This window comes from Dermochelys coriacea, chromosome 14 (genome assembly GCF_009764565.3).
Source record: "Dermochelys coriacea isolate rDerCor1 chromosome 14, rDerCor1.pri.v4, whole genome shotgun sequence".
Lineage (NCBI taxonomy): Eukaryota > Metazoa > Chordata > Testudines > Dermochelyidae > Dermochelys > Dermochelys coriacea.
Window position 1 is genome coordinate 1,868,568 of NC_050081.1, and position 11,725 is coordinate 1,880,292.

Consider the following 11,725-nt stretch of genomic DNA (forward strand, 5'->3'; position numbering starts at 1 on the left):
GGGTATTTTGGGGACAGTAGTAATGACTGAAGAGGAGTTTTTAAATCTACATCTTTAAACTTACTTGCTAATTCTCCCTCCTGACACCACACAGCTGGTTCCGCATTGAGGGGAGGGATTGGGAGGTATGCAACAAGGCAAAGAGGACCAATAGCTACAGAAAAAGAACAGGAACTAGCGAACTCCTGGCTTTGACGGCGACTCCCCCTTTTGATTTTGGTTTTTTATGATGGATAAAGAACAGTTGGAAAAAAAGGCGGGGGGGCCCTTCTCTCCCTCTCTTCTGATTGTTTTACGCATTAGAAATACAGGTCCTGTCCCGCCTGGAAAACACTATGCTGCCTAGAGAGCTACTGAAATGGTGACATGCCAGGAGTCTAAAGCGTGAGAGTTGAGTGTGGAAAGATTCGTAGTCAGACAATTTAAAACTTTGGTTTTATTAAACCAAATTTAACTCCAGTGACCAATAAATGTCTCAGACAAGGAAAATCTTTGTTACAGATTCAACCTCAGCCCCTTCAATTAGGGTGCAAGTGCCAAGAATACCCCCCACCCCACACACAAAATCATCCTGCAAAGCCAATGGACACTACTTCTGAGATGCCTGCTATTTCAAAAGGTACGAAACAAGGGGAAGGGGGCTAGTAGCACTGGCCTGACACGTTACACCCTACTAGCAAGTGGAGATCCTGTGGGAAAACTCACTGAGGCAGGTGGCTCATTACGCCACCCAGAGATAAGGGAGGGAGGCATTCCCTGGAGAATCAAGGAGCTAGAGTGTGGGCAGAGTCCCCAGGGTGAAGAACCCAGAGCCAGCCAAGACACAAAAGGAGGTCTGAGCTGATTAATCTTCCCAAAACTCCAGAAAGGGGATGAGCTGGGTCACTGTGGACTGTGAATGAGTGTGGGAGGGCGTAACAGCTCAGACACTCTTAAAAGAAACAAAACACCCACACACCCTTCATGTTCTCTTTTATCCATCTCTAAGAAGCTCATGCCATTTTAAAAAAAATCCGCTGCAGGTCACCTTTAGCTGAGACACTGTCTCACCCTGAAACCTTAGGGAAGTCCCTAAGTTGCTAGTACTTAGTTACCCCAGCTAAAAAAAGGGGTACCAACAAATCCAACCCACAAGACCTCACTGAGACATGGACAGGACATCGGAGTGAGGCCTATGCTAATATCTGGGAAAATTAAAGCATAGAGAGAGGCACACTGTGTGTACTTTTATGAGACAGGCTTCCCAACAGCAGCTAAACCCCTTGAGTACGTTGGGAATTGTAGCCAAGTAGAGATTCTTGCAAAATGTTCTGTTTCCGGTTCATAACCATATGTTCTTCCCTGAACTAGTGGAAAAACCAGACTCTTCCTGAAGGTGAATGGACTTATTTGTGCCCTTTCACCAGCCTGTCTCCTCTCCACATCCTGGAGTTTTCAAGGCTCCTTTCTGTGGGTCAGAAGGGGTGAAGGCGAGGACACAGACCACAGCCATCTCCAGAAATGTTAGCAGGAAGGACAACGAGGCCTCGGCTGGAGTTCCTCCAGCTACAAGCTATAGGAAGAGTTGACCTCTATTGTTCTTCATACACACCCCACCTTTGTACGGTGCTTTGTGTTACTCAGATGAAAGGAGCAAAGTACAAAGTATCATCATTAACATAGGTGTTTGGGAGATGACTAACATTACACTAGGATACTCATGGGCCCTCAAAATCTCTACAGCCCCAAGCTCCTTTCGCCTACACTGTGCGTATGTCTCACCGCACCACCACTTTATGCAATAGGTGGGCATCTCCTTTTGGATGACGACTTCAGACCTTGTCCATTATTTGCTTACTTGCTTTCCATGGTTATCTAAAGAGAAATTATTTGCTGTAACCTCACCCCATGACATGCTAAATAAAAAAACAAAACTAAAGAACTTCCTTCATGTTTTATATTATCTCAAATAACCTTCAAAGGCATTTATCTGCCATCAGCTGACGCATCTGAGAAACTGTGATGACAAACTAATTTAGTAAATGCAAGCACTTAAAACTCTTTATTTATATAATGAATGAATAAATATACCCCATACTGAATGAGGTACCTCGTGGTAAGTGTCTTCAATGAGGACACTTATCCGTGTGCCGCCGGATGCAGCAATCCAGCCCTGATCCCAAAATCCTCTCTGTTCAGGAGGACCCTGACACCCAAACGGAGTTCCATGGGTGGTGTGTCTGTGCAAATCCAATCAGGGGCTTAGTTCTCATGCCCCCATGCAACCACTAAGCTAGCGAACACCCTGGGCACCCACACCTAGCACACAACGGCAAACACATTAAACTGCTCCATCCAGAAACTTCATCTAACGAGGAAGACAAGAGACCTAATCAACAGGATGCGGAAGAAAAGCTATTACGAGACATATTGGAGAGAGAAAGCGTAAATAAAAGAGGTGGCCATGACGCCAGCCTGGAGAGGATGTTTCAGAGAAGCAGCCAACGCTATGTTTGTTCTGCCTGAATATCCTACAAGCCTGTGACATAAATGTGATGTTTGGAGCTCAGGTATCATGGTGAGGCTTAGTCTACACTAGAAACTTATGTCAGTACAATTACGTTGCTCAGAGGCGTGGAAAATCCACACTCCTGAGCGATGCTGTTGTACCGACCTAACCACTGCTATAAATAGAGGTACGCCAGTGGGAGGACTTCTCCCATCGACACAGCTATTGCCTCTCAGGAAAGTGGAGTACGTACGCTGAAGGGAGAAGTCCTCCCATCAGTGCAGGTAGCATCTTCACTGCAGCCTTTTAAGTGCTGACAAGCCCTGTGAAGTACATGCAAAAGAGAGAGAGTTTTTTAAAAGGAAAAAAAAAGGGGGGGGAGTGGAGAACTGTGCCTAGTCAAAGAGCTAAGATGCAAACAGGCAGCATGTTTACAGAGCCCAGCTCCTTGTGAAGGAATAGGTCAAAGAGAGATCAAAGGAAACTGGGTTTCCAAGAGTGGGGACTTCATGGAAAACGCTTTACCCTGCCCACCAGCCTTATTTCTAGAACTCACTTGCCAAACCCAGGACTCTGTCAGTTTTCTTCTTGACTTTACAGTGGGGGGGGGGGAACACAGCCTTGCAGCAGACCCCCAGGAAAGGTAGTCCCCATGAAGGGACAGGAGACCTTTTGTTTCAGCTACAATTGCTTTGCTCCAGTCTAACCCGGGGGGGGGGGGGGGAGGATTTTCTCCTCCAGCATGCGCCTATTATCTCCTCAAATCCCAACATTTTAGAAGGGAAGTTTTTGTCCCCTATCTTGCGGATCCTTAAATTAATACATACAAGCCACAGCTCAGAGCCCCCCAGCCCAGGGTCATGGAAGGCTGTCCTGCCACTATCAGCCCACTTCTGAATTAGTTACTATCAGACTTTACCCACCTGCAGACTCATGAAACCTATTTTTGATGCTTTGAGATTAATGGCACTGCTGATACAGAGCTACATGTCCTGTTGGCCCACTGTGACCCCATCCCAAGCAAACCCCTGCAACCATCTATCCCTAGCCCTGCAAGGACCTGCTGGAAGCCTGCAGCAAAGTCTTCCTGTGCCTTTTTCTACCAAGGCTTTGTGCTTCTGCTTCCCAGAGAGGAGAGTTTATTTTGAGCAAACTATGAATCATTTTATGTGGGGGAAAAATCAGCTCTGTATTTTCTCTGAATCGTATAAAAACAAAGCCCCTCTGATGCCCCTTGCTACTGGGAATGGGGTCCCAGCAACCAGCAGAACCTTCAGGCCTGCCTCCCAGCCCCACATGCTTTGCAAACAACTCCTAACCCTACAAAAATCATGAACCTCAGGCATTATCTGTATTTCTGTTATACAGAAACAATAGCCTCCATTTTTTGCTTTGTGTGGTTTAATCATGTCTCAACCATTTCATCCTAAAACCAGAAAGCTCTTTGGGGAAGGGACTGTCTTAATCTGTGTTTGAACAGCAGGCCTACTGAGACCTCAGGACTGACTGGGACCTCTGGGAACAATGGTAATACAAATAATAATACACCTTCAATGTGATGTAAAATAAATTGCAAGCTCAGGGGCATCTGAGGAAATGCCATCCTGAATTTACAGAGCGCAAAGAGAAAGAACAGGACATTCCTTAAGCGTTAGGAGCTTCCCAAAATATGTAGCCACCTACAATTACTCGCTGGCTCTTCTGACCCCACTCCATCCCCCCACCCCGAGAGCCTTTTATCCCGCTTTTCCCAGCGAGAGACCACAACCATATCAATGAGGGGGAGACAAAACAAAGCAGCAGGAAATCACTCCTGCCCAAGGCCAGGTTTTTACAGAGGCAGTAAGTGCGTTCCAAACCTTTATGAAAAGCAACTCAAAACAGTCTATGTCAGTAATGTCATGCTTACTGGAGCGAGAAGCAGAGAAATCCCTGCCCCCACCCCACACACACTAATAAAGTCTCTTCCGCTCTTCCCAAGGCAGGAGTTGTGCTACGCTAGCAAACCCTGGGTGCCCCAACTTGGTGGGGGCTGAAGTGAGGGGCACTTCACCCCTTTCCCTTCCACTGGAACAGCTGCATTATTTTACGTACCCTCAACTCTCAGCAGTTCCCTGGATAAAGTGCTGCCTCATGGTTTGGCATGCATCTTTCACCATCAGCACAGAGCACCATATGGAACAGGAGGGGTTCTCTTGTTTCTAATGCACTTCACCACTTAAAGCACGTTTCTTTACTTCAAATGCCTACATTAAAAGGTTTGGATGAAACATTCTCTATTTTGGTACTGTAAGTATCAAAAGAAATTGACGCACAGTCATACAAGTGGTTAAATACGTGCACCATATTTTTACATCTGCAGCATATATCAAACAGGTGAATAAAAAGGCACCCTCTTTTTCCCAAAAGCGACATTTCAGATTAACGCGGCAGCATGCCAAGCCTTGCTTAGAGTGAAATTTCTACAGACAGAAGCATGCTTCCAGCAAAAAAGAAAAACCAAGGAAGCTGCACAAGCTTGTATTTATTTGCACCCCCATGCAAACTAGAAACTGTACGTTTCTATTCCAAATCGTATTATTCTGCCTTACCTGCTTCACCCAGTTATCAGAGGTATGCAGTCCAGAAGAGGGTCAGGGTTCTCAGGCAGCCTCCCCACCCACTTTTCCTTCCTCTTTAATCAGTCTGCACTTCATGCAACTTCTTCTTTATAATTTACATTCACCTGGAGGGTCTGATTTTAATTAATGTAATATTCCTGTTAACAAAAGTGCCTAATTAAGACATCCGTTAAGAAACCATAATGTAAACTTAATAAGGAGTTCTTCTGGAATTTTTTTGTGAACAAATAAAATGCTGCATCTTTGAACTTTAAAAAACAATTAATAGGTATATTAAATGAATTAATTGACAGGGACTTAGGAAAAAGCCTACCTAGTATCATCACTCCCTGTCCCTGGTAGAACTTCTCAACAGCAACTCCACTGCTTGAAGAAATAATTGGGAATTATCCTCAAGAGTGCTATAGATTTTTATAAGATTTATTTGTGATGTCGTCTACTTCTGGTGCCAACCCAAAGCTCCTCTCTCATGAGCTGCTAGACTACAGTTTATGGCAGGTTTAACTAGCACGCACTCTTCTGGTTCAGCTACCCAGGGCTTCTCCAACTAGGAGATTTTTAAACCATCTTCTTCAACCCATTCTCCTCCATCCCACCCACGCAGAGATATTACATCTTACAAACCAGGAAGACAGCAAACACTACATATCAAATCTGGGACGAAAGAAAGAAATTCACACAGTACAGTAATCTTCCACCACAGCTAGTATTTGGCTCTGCAGCTGGGCTTGCTAAAGTTATCACCTATTTCCCATGAAGCTACTTTGCTCCAGACTGCCTTTATAATGATTTCCAAGGGAAACACTCATTGTGTGCTTCCTGCAGAGGTGCAATAAAGTGTGTGATAACCATAAAGTGTGTGATAACTGTGGGAGTCTGGCACTGGAGGCACAACCCCCTTCCGAAGCAGTACAACCTGGGACAGTATTGCAGGGCCACCGAGGGAGCTTTGCTCTCTATTGTTATTCTGCACAGCAACCCAACTTCTCTGTGAAGGCTGCAGAAGAAACAATAAAAAGGGCTTTGCGCTGCACTCCCCCATTACAGCCTGTAACCTCCCAATGTCAACAACAAAAGAGGGGAAGGGAGGAGGGGATCCATTGAACACAGTAACTTCCATCCTACAAAAAGCTTCCTTAGTGACCCTTTAGGAACAGAAAGTTCAGCCACTCATCAATTTAGGAAGCAGAATCTCCGACGCCCCACTGCAGCTACTCTGACCAGTCCCACCTGAACTCCACTGCCCAGGGTAGGCCAGACAGTTTCCTAGAGCAAGATTTTTAACAGGTATTTCACCTGAACACACTTCAGAAACTCATGGACAGGATACTACCGGCACCTTAACTCCACATGCATGCCCAGCACTTTCAGAGCAATTCACACCTGGCACCTCTCTCCCCACCCCTGTGATTTATAACTGCATGCCAGGCATCACCCCGGGGAGAGACTTCATGCTCTCTACTTGCTCAAGGCATCCATCATTCACCTCTAGAGCTGGACAGGCTGACCCATTCTTCTCCTGCCCCCTAACTAACAAGCAGGCAGGGTACCCACACGCAAACAGAGGTTCAGTAACAAGGCAGAGGAAGCAAAACTTTGGCCCTATATACCACCTCAGCATCCCAGTTACCACCCACCTATATGCACTACATTAGGGGGCACAGCATAGTGGGGGGAGTGCCTGAGTACCTCTGTACCTCCCCCCGCAGTGTCTCCAGTGAACCATTTCCAGAGTCTATCTTCACAGTCTGCTCCCACTCATCTGAGGGTGACTGGCATCCCCCCCATGTCCTGCCCAGCATCCCCTGCAAAGACCCCCAGCTGGCATTCCCTCCCACCCTGTCTGGCACCCCCATACCCTGCCCCCATCCCCGCATCCCCTCCTACTCCCATACCCTGTCCCCCATCCGGGTATCCCCTCTCACCCCCCTGTCCGGCACCCCCATACCCTGCCCCCATCCGGGTATCCTTTCCTACTCCCATACCCTGTCCCCCATCCAGCATCCCCTCTCACCCCCGTCTGGCACCCCCATACCCTGTCCCCCATCCGGGTATCCCCTCTCACCCCCCTGTCCGGCACCCCCATACCCTGTCCCCCATCCGGGTATCCCCTCTCACCCCCCTGTCCGGCACCCCCATACCCTGTCCCCCATCCAGCATCCCCTCTCACCCCCCTGTCCGGCACCCCCATACCCTGTCCCCCATCTGGGTATCCCCTCCTACTCCCATACCCTGTCCCCCATCCGGGTATCCCCTCTCACCCCCCTGTCCGGCACCCCCATACCCTGTCCCCCATCCGGGTATCCCCTCCTACTCCCATACCCTGTCCCCCATCCGGGTATCCCCTCTCACCCCCCTGTCCGGCACCCCCATACCCTGCCCCCATCCGGGTATCCTTTCCTACTCCCATACCCTGTCCCCCATCCAGCATCCCCTCTCACCCCCCTGTCTGGCACCCCCATACCCTGTCCCCCATCCGGGTATCCCCTCTCACCCCCCCTGTCTGGCACCCCCATACCCTGTCCCCCATCCGGGTATCCCCTCTCACCCCCCTGTCCGGCCCCCCCCATACCCTGTCCCCCATCCAGCATCCCCTCTCACCCCCCTGTCCGGCACCCCCATACCCTGTCCCCCATCTGGGTATCCCCTCCTACTCCCATACCCTGTCCCCCATCCGGGTATCCCCTCTCACCCCCCTGTCCGGCACCCCCATACCCTGTCCCCCATCCGGGTATCCCCTCTCACCCCCCTGTCCGGCACCCCCATACCCTGCCCCCATCCGGGTATCCTTTCCTACTCCCATACCCTGTCCCCCATCCAGCATCCCCTCTCACCCCCGTCTGGCACCCCCATACCCTGTCCCCCATCCGGGTATCCCCTCCTACTCCCATACCCTGTCCCCCATCCAGCATCCCCTCTCACCCCCGTCTGGCACCCCCATACCCTGCCCCCATCCGGGTATCCCCTCTCACCCCCCTGTCCGGCACCCCCATACCCTGTCCCCCATCCGGGTATCCCCTCTCACCCCCCTGTCCGGCACCCCCATACCCTGTCCCCCATCCAGCATCCCCTCTCACCCCCCTGTCCGGCACCCCCATACCCTGTCCCCCATCCGGGTATCCCCTCCTACTCCCATACCCTGTCCCCCATCCGGGTATCCCCTCTCACCCCCCTGTCCGGCACCCCCATACCCTGTCCCCCATCCGGGTATCCTTTCCTACTCCCATACCCTGTCCCCCATCCAGCATCCCCTCTCACCCCCGTCTGGCACCCCCATACCCTGCCCCCATCCGGGTATCCCCTCTCACCCCCCTGTCCGGCACCCCCATACCCTGCCCCCATCCCGGCCCCGCTGCTCCCTGCCCCGAGCCCCGGCCCGGGTCACTCACGTGCTCACGGGTCCCTGCGGCGGGGGCCGCTGCGCAGCCGAGCCCCGGGTCCCCGCGCGCCGAGCGGCATCTCCCGGGCAGCAGCGGCCGGGGCAGCACCAGGCGGCGGCGGCGGCGGCGGCGGCGGGTCGGTGCCTGGCGAGGGAGGCGGCGGCGGCTCCGCTCGCGGCGCTGGGTCCCGGCGCACGCGGCTGCGCCCGAGCCGCCCGCCCGCCCCCGGGGAGCGCAGCGCAGCGCAGCGCAGGGGGGGCGGCGCGGGCCGCACGTGCCGCTGCACCCGCCCCGGCCCCGGGCAGGGCGCGGAGCCGGCGGCGCTGCGAGCCTCGGACCCCGCCTGGGCAGAGGCGAGAGAGAGACGCCCCCGCCGCCCCCCGCTTACCTCGCAGCCCGCTCCCCGCCTCCCCGCAGGGCGCCCCCGCGGGCTCCGGGCTGAGCCGGGCGGCAGGCGGCTCGGGCTGCGGCGCGCCCTGAACTTCGGGGCTGCCGGGAGCTTCCGCGCCCCAGCGCCCCAGCCGGGCGGGCGCTTGCAGCCCAGAGCTTGCGGCCTCCTTTCTCCTGGACAGGGCTAGCTCTGGCCTGTGGCTGCACGTGTGGGCCCCCCTCAGACCTCCGAAGAAGGCAGCAAGAAAAGACCGTTTCCGATCAGGCTGCCTCAGATGGACTCCTGGAGCCCCGCCTGTCACCATCGGTCTGCTGCCCTCTGCGCGGGGCAGGGACTGGCTGTGTTCCGCAGCCCCCACGATAACGGGGTCCGGCCCAGGCCAGGGCTCCTGGGCACTGCAAGAACAGGAGGGAAAGGACTTTCTTTCCCAGAGCCGAGGCAAGGATTTGAATGTTTCTGACCGACAGGACAGCAGTCTCTGCCTATCCCATTTCATTCCTCACACTGCCCCAATTTGAGATCTTGCCGTTGCTCTTCTTGGACTGATTTCCTCCGAGACCCCATCCATAACCCTGGGGGAGAGTTAGGCTTCTCAGAGATGCCACGCTATGCTATGCTAATCAAGGTCCCCGGATAGGAACTAGAGGCTAAGGTGTTCTCAACTGGATGTCCCTAATCTATAGGACACCAGACCACAATAAACCAGCTTGAGCCCAAAGACCACACAACAAGAGAGGGAACACAATACCTCAGGTTTCTTGAGAAGAAGATTCTAGGCACAAACCCCCAATCCCAGCACTGATTTTGAATTGAGAGCCAGATTTGTTCCTGGTGTTTCTTCATTGAAGGTGATAGGGTTACATCTAACACACAGTGCTACTAAACACCCTCCTGTGGACTATAATACACACCTTACACTTCCCCAATGCACATTATACACCAGCAACATGTATATTTAATGTGCATCCTGGAGTCAGTGCTGGGTGATAGCAACATTTCCCTCTTGAGTGAAGAAAGGAAGCAGAAGATTGGTTCATTCTTGTGACACTTCTCACAAGTGCAGCTCAATGATGGAAGAGCTCAGCCAACATGAATTCTTGGTCTGTCCCACGTGGCTTGTTCTCCCTCTGCTCCCTCCGACTGAAGCTGCTTTAGGCAGCAGGTGTGGAGAACTGGAAAGCTGGGAGCCTGGGGAAGGGTCTGAAAGTGGCTCAGCTTGTAGTAGCCTGCGGGGTAGGTCCCCACTGAAATCTATGCATGTGATTGCAAAATAATATCCCCCCAGCAGAAGAAACCTTACCAATCAGACGGTGCATATGCAGGAGCTGAAGCTAGCAGCTGCTGCAGCGATATGGTGTGGGATTGCTAGGCAACCCCTGCTTAAGTGTGGGAAAGAAGCCTGGGCTGAGCTGGTGCCATGGAACCAGGGCTTGGGTCCTACACGACGTGCACATCTGGGCTTCAGAGAAAGAGAAGTACAGATGCAGAGGAAATCTTTAAAAATATATGTGGATTTCAAGAAGCACAAGCAGGTGGAACTAGAAATGGGAGAAAAAAGAAAGGAAGAGATGAGCATAGAGCGAGAGAGACAGTTGGATAAGGGGAAGCAGCTAAAAAAACATGAACTAAGTAAAACATGCTTTATGCAACATTAAAATTGTGATACAGACCAGCAGTAATCTGGAAAAACATTTGTTTTTCTTAGTTTGTGTCAGAGCCTGTATGTCACGTTAGAGGGTCCCCCCTCCAATGCCAGGAGGGGTTTTTACAGGTTTTACATTATTTAAAAAAAAAATAAAAGTGATATCCTTACTTTGGAAAGGAATTCCTCTTAGCAAGTGGGGGTGCAGAAATCAAAGGGTAATAAAATAAACAACTGTGGCTCCAAAATCCATCAAGGGCTCTTCCCCCATGTAGATGCTGTAGTAAATTGACTCATCTTCCCTAGCTGTGCATGTGTTCATCCATTTAGCTACTAAGAGTGGGATGCACATACAGGGAAGACTAACTCCCCCATTGAGCAAGATGCTCTGCACAGGCAGACCCCTGCACCTTCAGAGCTCATGCAGGATCAGGACCCAAGTTTGTGCATTAGATTTATCCTCATCTAGACCCCTGTGAACAGAGCAGCAGGATACAGTTTCTGGGACTATTTGTTCCTATTTTTAAAATTAATTCATCCATCATATGCTGCTTGTTGATTTAGGACTATGAACTGTACTTGGAAAGCACCTTGCACATTGTGGGAGCTACTGGAATATAAATTAATAATCATTATAGAGATGTTTCCTCCTGGGAGTTCCTGCTGGGGCATGTCAGCCAGAAATGCTTTGTATGCAACACAGGACAGTGCCTGTACAACACAGTCCAGTCCTGAATCTTTACCATGGGAGGTAACTATCCACAGTGTACAGATGGGAAAACCAAGGCACAGAGAGGCGAAGTGACCTGCCAAAAGCAAAAAAGTGTCTACAGTTGGTCTAGACCTCCAAAGTTCCTGGCTTCTAGTCCTACATTCAGGGACCAACTCACCCCTCTCCCTGTCTTAGCCCGATCTTTCAGACAGAGAAAGATCCTATGTCAGGAGGCAGCGTGCCAAACAATACACAAAGAAAGGGTCCTTTTGGCTGAAAAGTGAACGTATACCAACATTAGGAGCCAAATTCAGCTCTGACATACGTCGATGCAACTTCCCTTTGACTTCAACAAGAGCTGCACCCAGTCATATCAGCACTAGGTGTTAGTCTTGTCCATTTCATAAGTGTTTCAGACAGTGCAGGGCCTCCTCTCTGTACCAGCACTAGAAGCAACTCACCAAAGCTGCAGCTTTCCCATAATAATATCC

At 51.1% G+C, this 11,725-nt stretch overlaps 1 protein-coding gene across 5 annotated transcripts in view; it reads right to left on the reverse strand.

Moving 5' to 3' along the window:
- RBFOX3 (RNA binding fox-1 homolog 3) overlaps positions 1-8,640 on the reverse strand; it is a 357,239-nt gene extending 348,599 nt beyond the window's left edge. For all 5 annotated transcript variants that reach the window (XM_043496589.1, XM_038371245.2, XM_038371249.2 and 2 more), the window contains exon 1: positions 8,499-8,640. The gene's annotated coding sequence lies outside the window, so the exon portion shown is untranslated. The remainder of the gene's footprint in view (positions 1-8,498) is intronic.
- Positions 8,641-11,725: the final 3,085 nt, after the last annotated feature.